Here is an 11,724-nt window from a genome sequence, read left to right on the forward strand (position 1 = left end):
ATATTTTATGCAAGCAATAATCTGCACTGTTTATAAAATCAAATTTAAACACCGTTAAAAACGTTTTGGTTCCCAAAGAGCTTAAATCCACTTGCATTTAGGGTGTAGTGGGGCTGTGGTTCACCTCTTTCCTCTTTTCTCCCCTGTATTATGCACCACACTAGTTGCAATCGATTATTTCTAAAGCTGTTTCTAATCTGATCTCTTGCGGCGCAGAGCTTTGCTTTGCTTTGTACAGACGTTGCAGCTTGGATTGACACATGGTGAGTGTGGTTTCTTTATTTAGAATAAACGTTATTTGTATTAACATGGCAGGTAATAAGCATAGCAGTATGTCTTAGTGATCAAACAGCTGGAATCTCACTATTCCATTACTACAATTCCTAGCAACTGAGCTATGGCTTTCCTTCTTACACGTGGTCACTTCTGTGCATGTGATAGGAAAGGAATGAGAAGGGTTTTTATAATTGTTTTTGTTCTTTATAATATGACTTATAATTGTTCTATTCTTATGCAAACCATATTTGATATGTGCTATATATCTTTATATATATATATATAGCTATATATATCTATATATCTTTGTTATATTTTGACAGGTAATGGTTTGCTCACTGTCATGAAGTATAAGGGGTCTAAAGGACTAAAATCTTCTCAAGGACAGACATTGTCAACTTGTTCATCTTTTCTATCTTTTGCACTGCTACAATAAAACATTTCAAGCCTCAGTAGCATTGTTTTAAACTACAAATAGGATTAAAATCAGTAGAGCACCAAAAGGAAAAAGATGTTGAGCATACTATTGATTTCTTGGCATACACTATGTGAAAGGGAAATAGATCATTTTGTGACAAAAATATCTTTCTGTATATGTATAGACAAAGATATATATATATAAATACACGTGTATATATAGTTGTGCTTCAGAGGAGATGCTGTTTGTTTTTGCCGATCACATGGAGCAAGATGATCTGTTCATCTTTCTCATAACAAAATATCCAGTATATTCAGCTGAAATGCTATTGATGTAATCTGAAAACATTTAATGCATGAATATTGTGGAATTTAGCTTAGGTATCTTGTAACAACAAGCTCTTAAACTTTCTAAAAACACTCAGATGTTGGCACATCTCACTATGTGTGTGTTAAGACTAAAAATCAGCTATAGTTCGTGGAACATTTTGTTAAAAATTTATAAGCCGAGGCCTGCATAGCCAGCTCACCAACCCCATCAAGTGGTAAGGGATGATAAAGTACCAAAATTTTCACTCCGTTTCAAAATCTATGCTGTCTTCAACCGACAGGTTCAATTTGTTCCATTTTTTGTTTTACTTTCCTTTTTTTTTTTCCCCCTTCAATTGATAATGTGGGAAGAGGTGTGTTTTTTGTCTGTTTTTTGAGGGCAAGGAGAAGTGGTACGGAGAAAACATGGTCATTAGATTGTGCATTTCAGTAGCCAAAATCTTCAGTGCTTTTACCTGCATCAGGTGGGTGTGCAGGTTCTCACTGTTCCTAGTGTTAGCTAAATGAGGCATGTTTTCTTCAGTTTATACCTATGACAACTCTGTCCAAAAACCCCTTTAAAATGGCTGATTGAGCTCTTTTTTTAGGGCACTTAATCCTTCCTAAGGAAGTTCTTCAGAAACCAGGCCCTTCTAGGCCAGGGGCACAGCAGCCATTGACATTAAGACCAAGTAGCCAATGTTTTTACCTCAGGGACTTGCAGCCAGGATGCTCTGGGTGCTGGGTACTACCTGGTGGTACTGCTGGTAACTGCCTGATGCCTGGAAATCCTTTGGTGGTTCTGCAGCGTGCATGTAGCTCAGCTGCGTGATACGGTTGCAGGAAATCAGCATGGGATTTGCAGTCTACGATTTAATCAAAAACACAGCATGTATTCCTTAAGCCTGATATTTCCAGAAATGTCAGCCTAATGATACTAGCGTTTTTATTTCTCTGCATGGGAAACCTGGTCCTGGTGAAACGTATGACTTTGAACCTTTAAGATTTTTTTCTGGGTTCACCTTTGCAGTCCGGTGGTTCGAGAAGGTGATGTGCTGAGCTGGTGGCTGTTTCAGCATGCTGCCTCCTGTAGACCTCATTTCTAGAAATTTGACTTTCCCAGGCATGTTGTACAAAGACTTTGAATGCTGGAAGTGAGCTGAGAGACTGACCAGCTGGCAGAGGACCCAAAGTTGTGGTGCTGAAGGAAATGTTGAAAGGAAGAAATTTCAATTGCAGAATAAAGATTGAAGGGATAAATGGAAAAAATGAAGTTTGTGACAAAAATTTCTGCTTGAAAAATTGGTGCAATGAGTAACTTAGTCATAGTTATCCTGGGCACAGGCAGACAACTCCTGATAGGAAGAAAAGCTTTTGTAATTAAGAATTGTCCTCCATGACAATGAGTTCAAAAAAGGCTTAGTAGGCAAACTGTATTTGGCATTTCTGACCTTTGGAAGTGTGAATGTTCTTTGAGAATGGCTTGTGTGTAGGAAGGAATAGAAGTGTAAAGGACTCCAGACGTTTAGTAAGTCAGTAATCTCCAAATTCTGCTAAAACTGTTTTCAGGTGTTTTTATTACTGACAATATTTGTATTATAAGATCTGATTTGCTAGATATTTTTAAAATCTGTGTTATGTTTTTGAAAATAATAATCTCTTTGAATTATAGAAAGCACCGTGTCTCCGTGAATAGAAACAAACTGGAATAGGGCAATGCAAAGGAAAAATAAACTGCATTATTTCCTTGAACAGGGTGCATGAGTGGATCCTCTTTTTCCTATGAGAAAAATGTCTGAAACAATTGGCAGAAATTTCATTATGATCCCGGATGTGGGGGTATCCTTGCTCCTGTGCTCTTTCTTTAAGCCTGCAGGTGGCAGTAAATTTATGCCCAAATTACTGGTAGGTTTTGAATTTTCTGTCAAGATCCTGTTAGTTTTTTTTACTTGGTTTCTTTTAGTTGTGGCACTATTACAATTGGTTTTAATCCTAATGCATACTAATTAAGGGATATTTAGAAAGAACAGATAGTACACAGAGCTCTAAAGAAGGATTATCTTTTGCTACTGTATCGTGAAGGAAAATTGCTTTGTAAAGGCTTAGGAAGCAATAGAAACGGATTAGATGTTTTCTAGTTGCTATAGAAACAAAATATGTAATTAAACAATGAAATATATTTAAACTCTTACACTGAAAAGTACTTAGGAAAGGTTGGACAATGAGTGTTTTATATTGCAACATCAAGAAATAAACAGGATTTGGGATTATTTTTATAATACGATTTTTGTCTACTGCATATTTGGCACTCAGCTAACTCAAAGCAAAAATATTTTGTTTCCTAGGGTGAAGTTATAAAAAGGAGTGTTAATCAGTAAGTAATACATTGAGGTCTCTCATCAGTACTGCTGCAAATTAGTAACATTGATATTATGTGATACTGATGATACTATGATACAAACTTTAAGTACATTTTTTGGGGGGAAAACAGACGTAAATTAAACAGTTCATATTCATATACTTTAAAATAACAGATCACTTCAATGCTTATTATTCTATAAGAGTATATTAAGAGATTCACATCCTTGCTCTGTGACGTTTATGCTTGCTGTTTATAACATCAGTTTTGCATACCATTCAAAAGATGACTCTTAAAAACATTGGGGACGTGTAACAATGTCATGTTAACATTTTGAGCTGTAAATCGGTATTTTTGGATTAGTTCATCTGCAAGGCAAATGAATATAAGACGATTTCGTATCAGATAATGTGTCAAAAGATCTTCCATCAAATCAGCAAGTAAGTGCTGTGGGTTTAGCATGCATTTCGAGTCAGCGAGCAGTTAGTACCAGCTGCCAGAAGAGGGCACTTTGAGGTTTCTTATGAAATGTTATTTACTTTGAAAGTTTCACCTGAGTTCTCAATTGTGTTTTTTTTTTCTTTTTTTTTTCTTTTTTTTTATCATAAGATGTCATGGTTTAAAGTTCAGAAAGGTAGCAATGACCGTTACTGCTCTTTGTTAGCTTAATTCTGAAGTTGACCACATTTGCTAACAGTAAATTAAGGACGCATGCTTCCATGGAAGGATCTTTTATTTAGCATATGGCTCAAAGTGTGGCCATAGGAGGAGCACTAAAATTGGTTAGCTTTCAGTTCTACAGAAAAGAAAAAAGAGAGAGACGTAGAATGTGTCAATATATGATCTGTCATCTTTATTTGTCAGAATGAAGCAAATGAAGGAAGATTAAAAGAAACCCTGTATTCACATCAATGTTTGCTTTCATGTTCAGGTACTTACTACAAAACGTGGCTAAAATGACAGAATCTACCCCATCCAGGCACTGTTTACCTTGGAAACACTTTATGCGGTATGCCTCCACCTGTTTGCAAGGCCTCTACATGAAATGAATTTATTTTATCCCTTCTTATGATCCTTCCTTTATTTTACGATACCTAGTTGTAGTCCTTGGCACCTCCAGGTCTCAACAAATCATAGGACACTTCAGAAGGGGACACAGACAGCAAGCTCTGCCGCAAGGGCAAAGTCTGTCCCATCCCTACCCGCGCACTTGAGACCAAAAGGGAAATAGAGGGGGGGAAAAAGGAGGAAGGAAAATCCTGGAATTCTCTGAGACAGGAATTCATTTCAGGTCTGCCTGCCTACCTTTTACTCCTCCAACAACCAGTTGTTTCATCGTCGGGTATGTGTGCCCTGTTGTGATGGCCTATATTTAAACTGATTTCTAAAGCATCTCATCCATTAGTCTAGGCAACCAACGCTATCATACAAGTATCTTTAAGTAAACAAACAAAACCTAGATAAATATTTTGACTTTTTCCCTTCGGTTTTCTTCTTTCGGGTTGTGTGCTGAAACCTATTTGTCCTCCATGCTTTAGCCTACCTGCCGCTGCTAAGATTTCAGAAGGCAAAGATTTATTTATTTATTTATTTATTTTTATCAGGCAAAGTGACCTGGAGTTCTTCATAGTTACAACGTAGACCAATCTAGCAAAGAAATTGGTTGTGTATGGTGGGGAAAATGTGTTGTTTTTAAATGTTTTTTGGAGTGTTTTTAGATTAAATAAATAAATGTATTCTACAATCAAGATGCTGCAACTTAGAATGTAACATCACCACTGCCACCCCAAAACAAAAATTGCAAAAAATGTTTAAAAATGAGGGGAAGGCAATGCCAAAGATGTTTAGAGATGATCCCAAAAAACCCATGTGGGCAGGTATACTTGTGTTTTAGTAAAACCATTGCTTAATTATTAAGGAACAGGTTTATTTTGGAATATTATGAAAGTGTCTTTTTTTCTTCTTTACATGCATTTGAAGACACTGAAGTGAAACTCAATTAACTGATATTATTTACTTGTATGTGTTTAAAGTTAATAAACATTTGTCTAGAGTCTTGCCTTAAGCTACTAAATTATTTCCATTTGAAATTCTTCTGTGATTCTTCACTTTTATCAATAGTTTAAAAAATCTTTTACGATACAAAATGCTGTAGTGGATCAGATGTTATTTTTTCAATCCTGTCAAAAAACATTTTAACATGTAAATCTGGTACTTAAGTCCTGTCTGCGCTGGTATGAAATATCTGTTTATAAAAATTCCAACACTTTGGATTATATTTTATGTTATGCACAACTGTATCTAAGAGAAAAACAAAAGGAGTAAATCAGTGACACTTCTCTAGAACTAAGAGATATAAACACTACCCACACTGAATATTATCCCAAAACTTTCAAAATTTAATTGAAGAAAATATTTGGGTGCAATCTGTCCAGAGAATAACTGCTTTTGGATGTCTAGTAATTGGCTGTTAATATCTCTTATTGATAAGCGGTTTTGTTTGTTCTTGACATGTTGAGTTGCATTTTGAGCTTGAATTTCTCTGAATGTCTTTTTTTCTTTTTCTTTCTTTCTTTTTTTTTTTTTGTTTCCAATTTTTCCACAAGAGGATTGTGTCTTAGCTTTGTGAAAAAACTGCTTAGGGCCATTTTTTTCTCCTGTCTCAAAAGCCTTCCCTAATGGAGTCATCTGATCCTAATGAAAAACTGCCCTAATGTCTCTCATGTCAAATGGAAGCAGTAGGTGCTATCTGTAGTGTTATTACAAACAAGCGAAGTAAAGAGTTTAGAAAGTTAGAAAAATTGTGAATTGCACTAAAACACCAAGGAAAAAAAAATCTTATTGGATGTCTGAGTCCTCTGAGCTGCTACGTTCTTGCTGGTTATGCGTTGGTTGCTCTGCCTCCTTGTGTGGATGCACTGGCATGCTTACCTTAATGCATTGTAACACATATCTGCCTGTCCTGTGACTCTTGCTGGCAGAATCCCCACCCCTTCCACCTGAGTTGTTTCAGCTGCATGTGCTGAATCATCTGGTGGTTACTGGCTTCCCTCTCTGCTATGAGATTGCAGTGCCTTAGGATAATACACCTCACGGGTAAGGGGAAATCACCACAAGCGTTGTATCCAGTGTTATTGCTGGAAATCTTGTTTTACCTCACTATAATGCAAAATTGTCACCATTTACTTATCCTCTTAAATGATTAACAACGTGCCCTGTGTTATGCTCTGAGTGTGTTTAGCGTCTGTAAAATACCAAATTCCTAATTTTCTGTGGTTAGCACTACACCAGTCATTACATGACCCTTAAGCCATCTGCACCTTTCTAAAGGCTGAGACGATTATTCACTCTTTATTTTACCAACCAAATAATTTCCAACCTTTCTTATCTTGGCAAAATGCTTGTAAAAATTGTTCTCCTTCAGTTTGCCACTCAGCTCTTGATTGCCTTGGTGTGAGGAGACAGCTAAAGTATTTCAGTCCAGGGTATTTATTCAGCAGCAAACATATGATGCCAAAGCAGTTGGCGCACTGCTATGGTGGATATGAAGCTGCATGACAACTGCTAGGGCTTTCAAATACATTCAAATGCAACCTTCAAATGCATTCAAAAGGAGAAAATCTTTTCGTAATCACCATTTGCAGAAAAAATAACAGACGCTCTTTAAGAAGAGTGGGGGCTGAAAAGTTGTGTTTTCAAATTTCATCAAAAAAGTAGATGTGACAAAATTATAAAAGTATCAGATCAATTCAATCTTTTACAGGGAGATATATAGTATCTTATATATATTCTTAAATACCAAGGAAGACCATAGAACATTTTAGTGCTTCACAGTTCTTTAAGTGAAATAAGCTGGAATTCTCTCGCTGGCTCCATCATGATGCACAGAGGAGTTATATCGTGAAATACGACGTAAAGCATTAACCAAAGTGAAATGATGGGTAAATGTGAGAGATGATAAAGTGCCAGAATACATTCCCCAAACATCTGAGGAAGAGCTCAAGGTACCATTCTACCACCAATTATTCTAAGTCTCTTGTGGGTAAGATCCAGAGGAGCAGGTACACGGCTTAGTCTGCTTGCAGGTGCTGCAGACAGCAATAGTGCAGTACCGTGTTTAACAGCCTGAAACTCGGCACCTGTGGAAAAATTTATGAGATACTGTGATAAAATGTATTATTAATTGCAAAACACAGATACTAAATTCTCATATTTGTTCAGGTTCTTTCATTCTCTTATTGTGTGGTCTTGCTACTTGTGTAACTGCAGTATTACTTAAATCTTTAAATAGAAAGTAAGGGAAAGCTTACATTTTTATTTATTTATTTTTTTAAGTCTTTCTTCCATTGTTTCCCTTTTAAATAGTTTGAGATGCATATAAATATTCCTCATGATTAGGTAGTAGTGAGCCAATTCCAACATGCCTACAAATGAACCATTTTTAATCAGGCTTCATGTGAATTGGGCTCTATGATAAAAATTTCATGCTCAACTCACAAAAAGCTGTTTCTCATTTTAAGTAATGCTCACTGTGTTTTGTTTTCTTTTTTCTTTTTCTGCTTTTATGGGATATAAATAGCCCAGTATTGTTTGGAATAGCATAGCATAAAAATGTTTTTACTGGCTATGTAGGATTCAGGATGTGGTTTGCTTTATTATTGTGTTTTATAATACAAGAAAGTTTTTTTTTTTTTTTTTTTTCAGAAGACTCACCCTAACTCCTTCATATTTTATTTTATGAAGGAGTCCATTGCCACAGTGGTTATCTCCTGATACCTTAGACCAGACTAATGACATTATCCCTAGTTTTGACTTTAGAAACATACCCAGCCAGACTGTTGTTAGCAGCTGTGTTTGGTGATATCCACTTAGAAACGCTTTCAGCTTTGCCAGCTTTGGGGAAATTGGCATCCTTCCCTTCGCAGGAGCAATTGCAGCGTGGGTAGGCAGCCATGTTCCTACCTCTGGGTGTTGCGCAAACAGCTCTCAGCCGGCCCTCACTGTCACCAGGGGAAGCAGGGGAAGCCCATCCTATGTGTATTTTGTATCAAAAGCAGTGAGCAAGCAAAATACAATGAGGGATAGGGTTTTATTTCCTTTACATCTTTGTTTATAACTTTTATAGTGCTTTATGTCTTAATTGTAAATGTAATCCCAAATGTTCAAACTGTTGCCTGCTGTCCATATTTTTTTTGTTCTTGGTAATTTGTAGCCTGAAAGTTATCACAGTACACAGTTTCTTTTCTAAACTGCTAGGAAGTGATCAGAAACAATCATGAGAAGAGTATTACGGACATATTTTGGAGTTTTCTATGCATATTATCATGCTTGGGAATTTAATTTTTATAGTTGGTACATCAAGTTTAAATATGTGTAATATACATGGATTATTCTCCTCCCTCTCCTCCCTCTCCTCCCTCTCCTCCCTCTCCTCCCTCTCCTCCCTCTCCTCCCTCTCCTCCCTCTCCTCCCTCTCCTCCCTCTCCTCCCTCTCCTCCCTCTCCTCCCTCTCCTCCCTCTCCTCCCTCTCCTCCCTCTCCTCCCTCTCCTCCCTCTCCTCCCTCTCCTCCCTCTCCTCCCTCTCCTCCCTCTCCTCCCTCTCCTCCCTCTCCTCCCTCTCCTCCCTCTCCTCCCTCTCCTCCCTCTCCTCCCTCTCCTCCCTCTCCTCCCTCTCCTCCCTCTCCTCCCTCTCCTCCCTCTCCTCCCTCTCCTTTTTTTTTCTTTTTTTAAATGCTGTGAGGAATTCTTGAGGAAAACAGAAAAATAAAGAGGATTTAGGGCTTTGCAGCTTGTTCAACTAACGGGGGATTGCCACGTGCACCAGGAGCACCAGCAGCATGCTCATGGCAGCAGCAATTCCAGCCAGGGTGCTGAGGAGCTGGCCATTGCCGTCACCATACCAGCAACTGCACCACCTGCGGGGCCTTGTCCTTGTCCAAAAGGCATCACCTCCTCCTGTGAACATCCTTTGTGGCTGGCAGTAGAAATGAGCAGAATTGCTTTCTTTAGAGAAAACCCCATAAGAGCTTGAAAGACCTAAAAGACTGTAGGTGTACAAAGAAAAGATGAGTGCTATTCCAGCCACTCTGAGGACCTGCTATTCAGTTCCAGTTGTTTACCTTTTGTTTTGTGTAGTGCAGATGCCTGTTAATGTCGGTTTAGCTCTGTGCATATCAGGTGCTGTCAGAACAGGCAGACCACTCTTGTACCTGAGAAACCTGTGGATGAACGTTTGCATTCCTGGAGGGCCTTACTGACCCGAAGGAGGGTTGCAGAGGTATCAGATCTGCTTGTGTGGGTGTGCATCTGTTGAAGGATCAGGCTTTTGTCTTTCAGTGAAAATGGAGAATTACCAACCTTCTCTCAGTTTCTATATTTAGAACTTCTGTACTCCTAAGGCTACCGTGCCACTGATGATGTTCCTTTCAAGCTGGTAGGTACAGATGTGAGCTACAGCAGCAGTTGAAATTGCTGTTGACATTGCATAATATAGAATTTGTCTGTTAATGTTTTGCATAAGATCACCTTAGGAAAGCTACAGAAATATTTTTCACAGTGGTCTGTGATTTAAACCACAAGTATTTTTTACACACAGAAACAGAAAACGGGAGCCCTGTGCCTTGCTGTGAAGTGTGGGCAAGGTTGGCTTCTCTGTGGGTTCAGGGTCAGGCATGCAGCATCTGGGGGTTGGCAGGGTTCCTCAGGTGTTTCCTTCCCTGGTCATTCACCTCAATCAAATTCTCTTCACAGTTTGCTGCTGGGTCTTGCAAGTGCTGGGGCTGGCAGAGAAATGTCTGGGAGAAATGAGAAATGCACTCGTCGGTGATTGGTGCCTGCTGAAATGCACTTCGGGTGATAGCCTGAGGCATCCGAGTCTGGCAGACCTTGGGTGAAGATTTTGGAGGAAATAACAAGGACTTGCTTTTAAGAGTCTAGTAAATGGAGCTGAATTTCTGTGCAAGGTCCTTCATTTTGCTGAATGCTGGAAGCTTCACAGCAACTTCTCTAAAATAAACAAAATTATTGAGCTAAAAGAGAAAATATGAATGCGGTTGGTGCACTAGCACTTGTATTATTTTCCTTTTAAAACAGCTTACATTATTTTTCAATCTTTATGTGCGGTGACTACTCACTTTTAAAAGCATTTATCTGCCATTTATTTGCTAACACTGATATCCTGTAATCCAGAAAAAACAATCTGTGATTTTTGGAATAAAAGTGTGTAAAAACTTCTCATATTTTGAGGGTATATGAGCACTTGGTTAATTGGCTAATGTAAGAAAATATGGTCTTAGACATACAAAAAATGAAGATGTAAAAATGGTATTATTAAGGAGAAAAAACTTTAATTGGATGGATCATCAAAACAATTCTTACCTGATTTGCACAAAACCCAGAAACCCATCTCAGGAATGTAAATTTAAGTCTGTTTCAGTTTTATTCTTTTAGAAATGCACAGAGCACATTGTAATCCCAGGGTGGTTTGGATGTAATATTCCGCCTGTTTTTCATAATAATGCTCATGGAACTCAGTTATTCCTGCGCTGCATTGTTGCGAGGTCAGAGCATACAAACACCAGTTAGCAACTTGGTCTTTTTCAGACCAGAAAAATTTCAACACCAGAAATCCTAAAGGTGGGATTACCATATTGTGAATTGGCTTTTTTGTTGTTGTAGTGTTTTATTTTTTTAATTTAGTATTATTTTTTTTTTTGTTACCATTGCACTTTCATAACCTTCATTTATTTATTTATTTATTTATTTATTTCCTTGTAAGAAAGGAGGGTTTGGCCAGTAAAGAACTGAATTGCTTAACACACGGTTTGCTTCAAAAGACAGCAGGAAAGAGATTCTCGTTTTCATAGAACTACTGGTGCATATAAGGACAAAGTGCTTGCTCTGTTACTCATTAATTTCTTGGAGGGAATCACACAGAAGATATCCATTTAAAACCCAGCTCTGTTTCTATTTTCTATTAGTGCATCCTTGTACTTTTAGTAATGTCATCACTTATTCTCTGCTGAAATCTTCTGAACATCTAAAAGTATGGAAAAGGATGGGTTTGCTCTGAAATCACAAGTACTGGGCATGTTCAGCAATGATTATTTGTACCTTTAATAGTTGTGTGATGGTCTTGTGATGTTTAATTAAAACACAGCTCAAAAACAGGTCTTCAGAGGATAAAAATACAGTATTTTTAAACAGGTGGAACATACTGTGTTCCTTTTTATGGGATTTCTGGAAAGACCTAAAATTGTGGTTTCTCCTGTTTGTGGATGTGTCTTTTTTCCTCTGAGAATGGAATAAGGGATCTGACTAGAAAGTGTTCTTTTGGTTTTTGGTGGTTTTGTTTTTAAATTTTT

Source organism: Anser cygnoides, chromosome 5 (assembly GCF_040182565.1).
Source record: "Anser cygnoides isolate HZ-2024a breed goose chromosome 5, Taihu_goose_T2T_genome, whole genome shotgun sequence".
In the NCBI taxonomy this organism is placed as follows: Eukaryota; Metazoa; Chordata; class Aves; order Anseriformes; family Anatidae; genus Anser; species Anser cygnoides.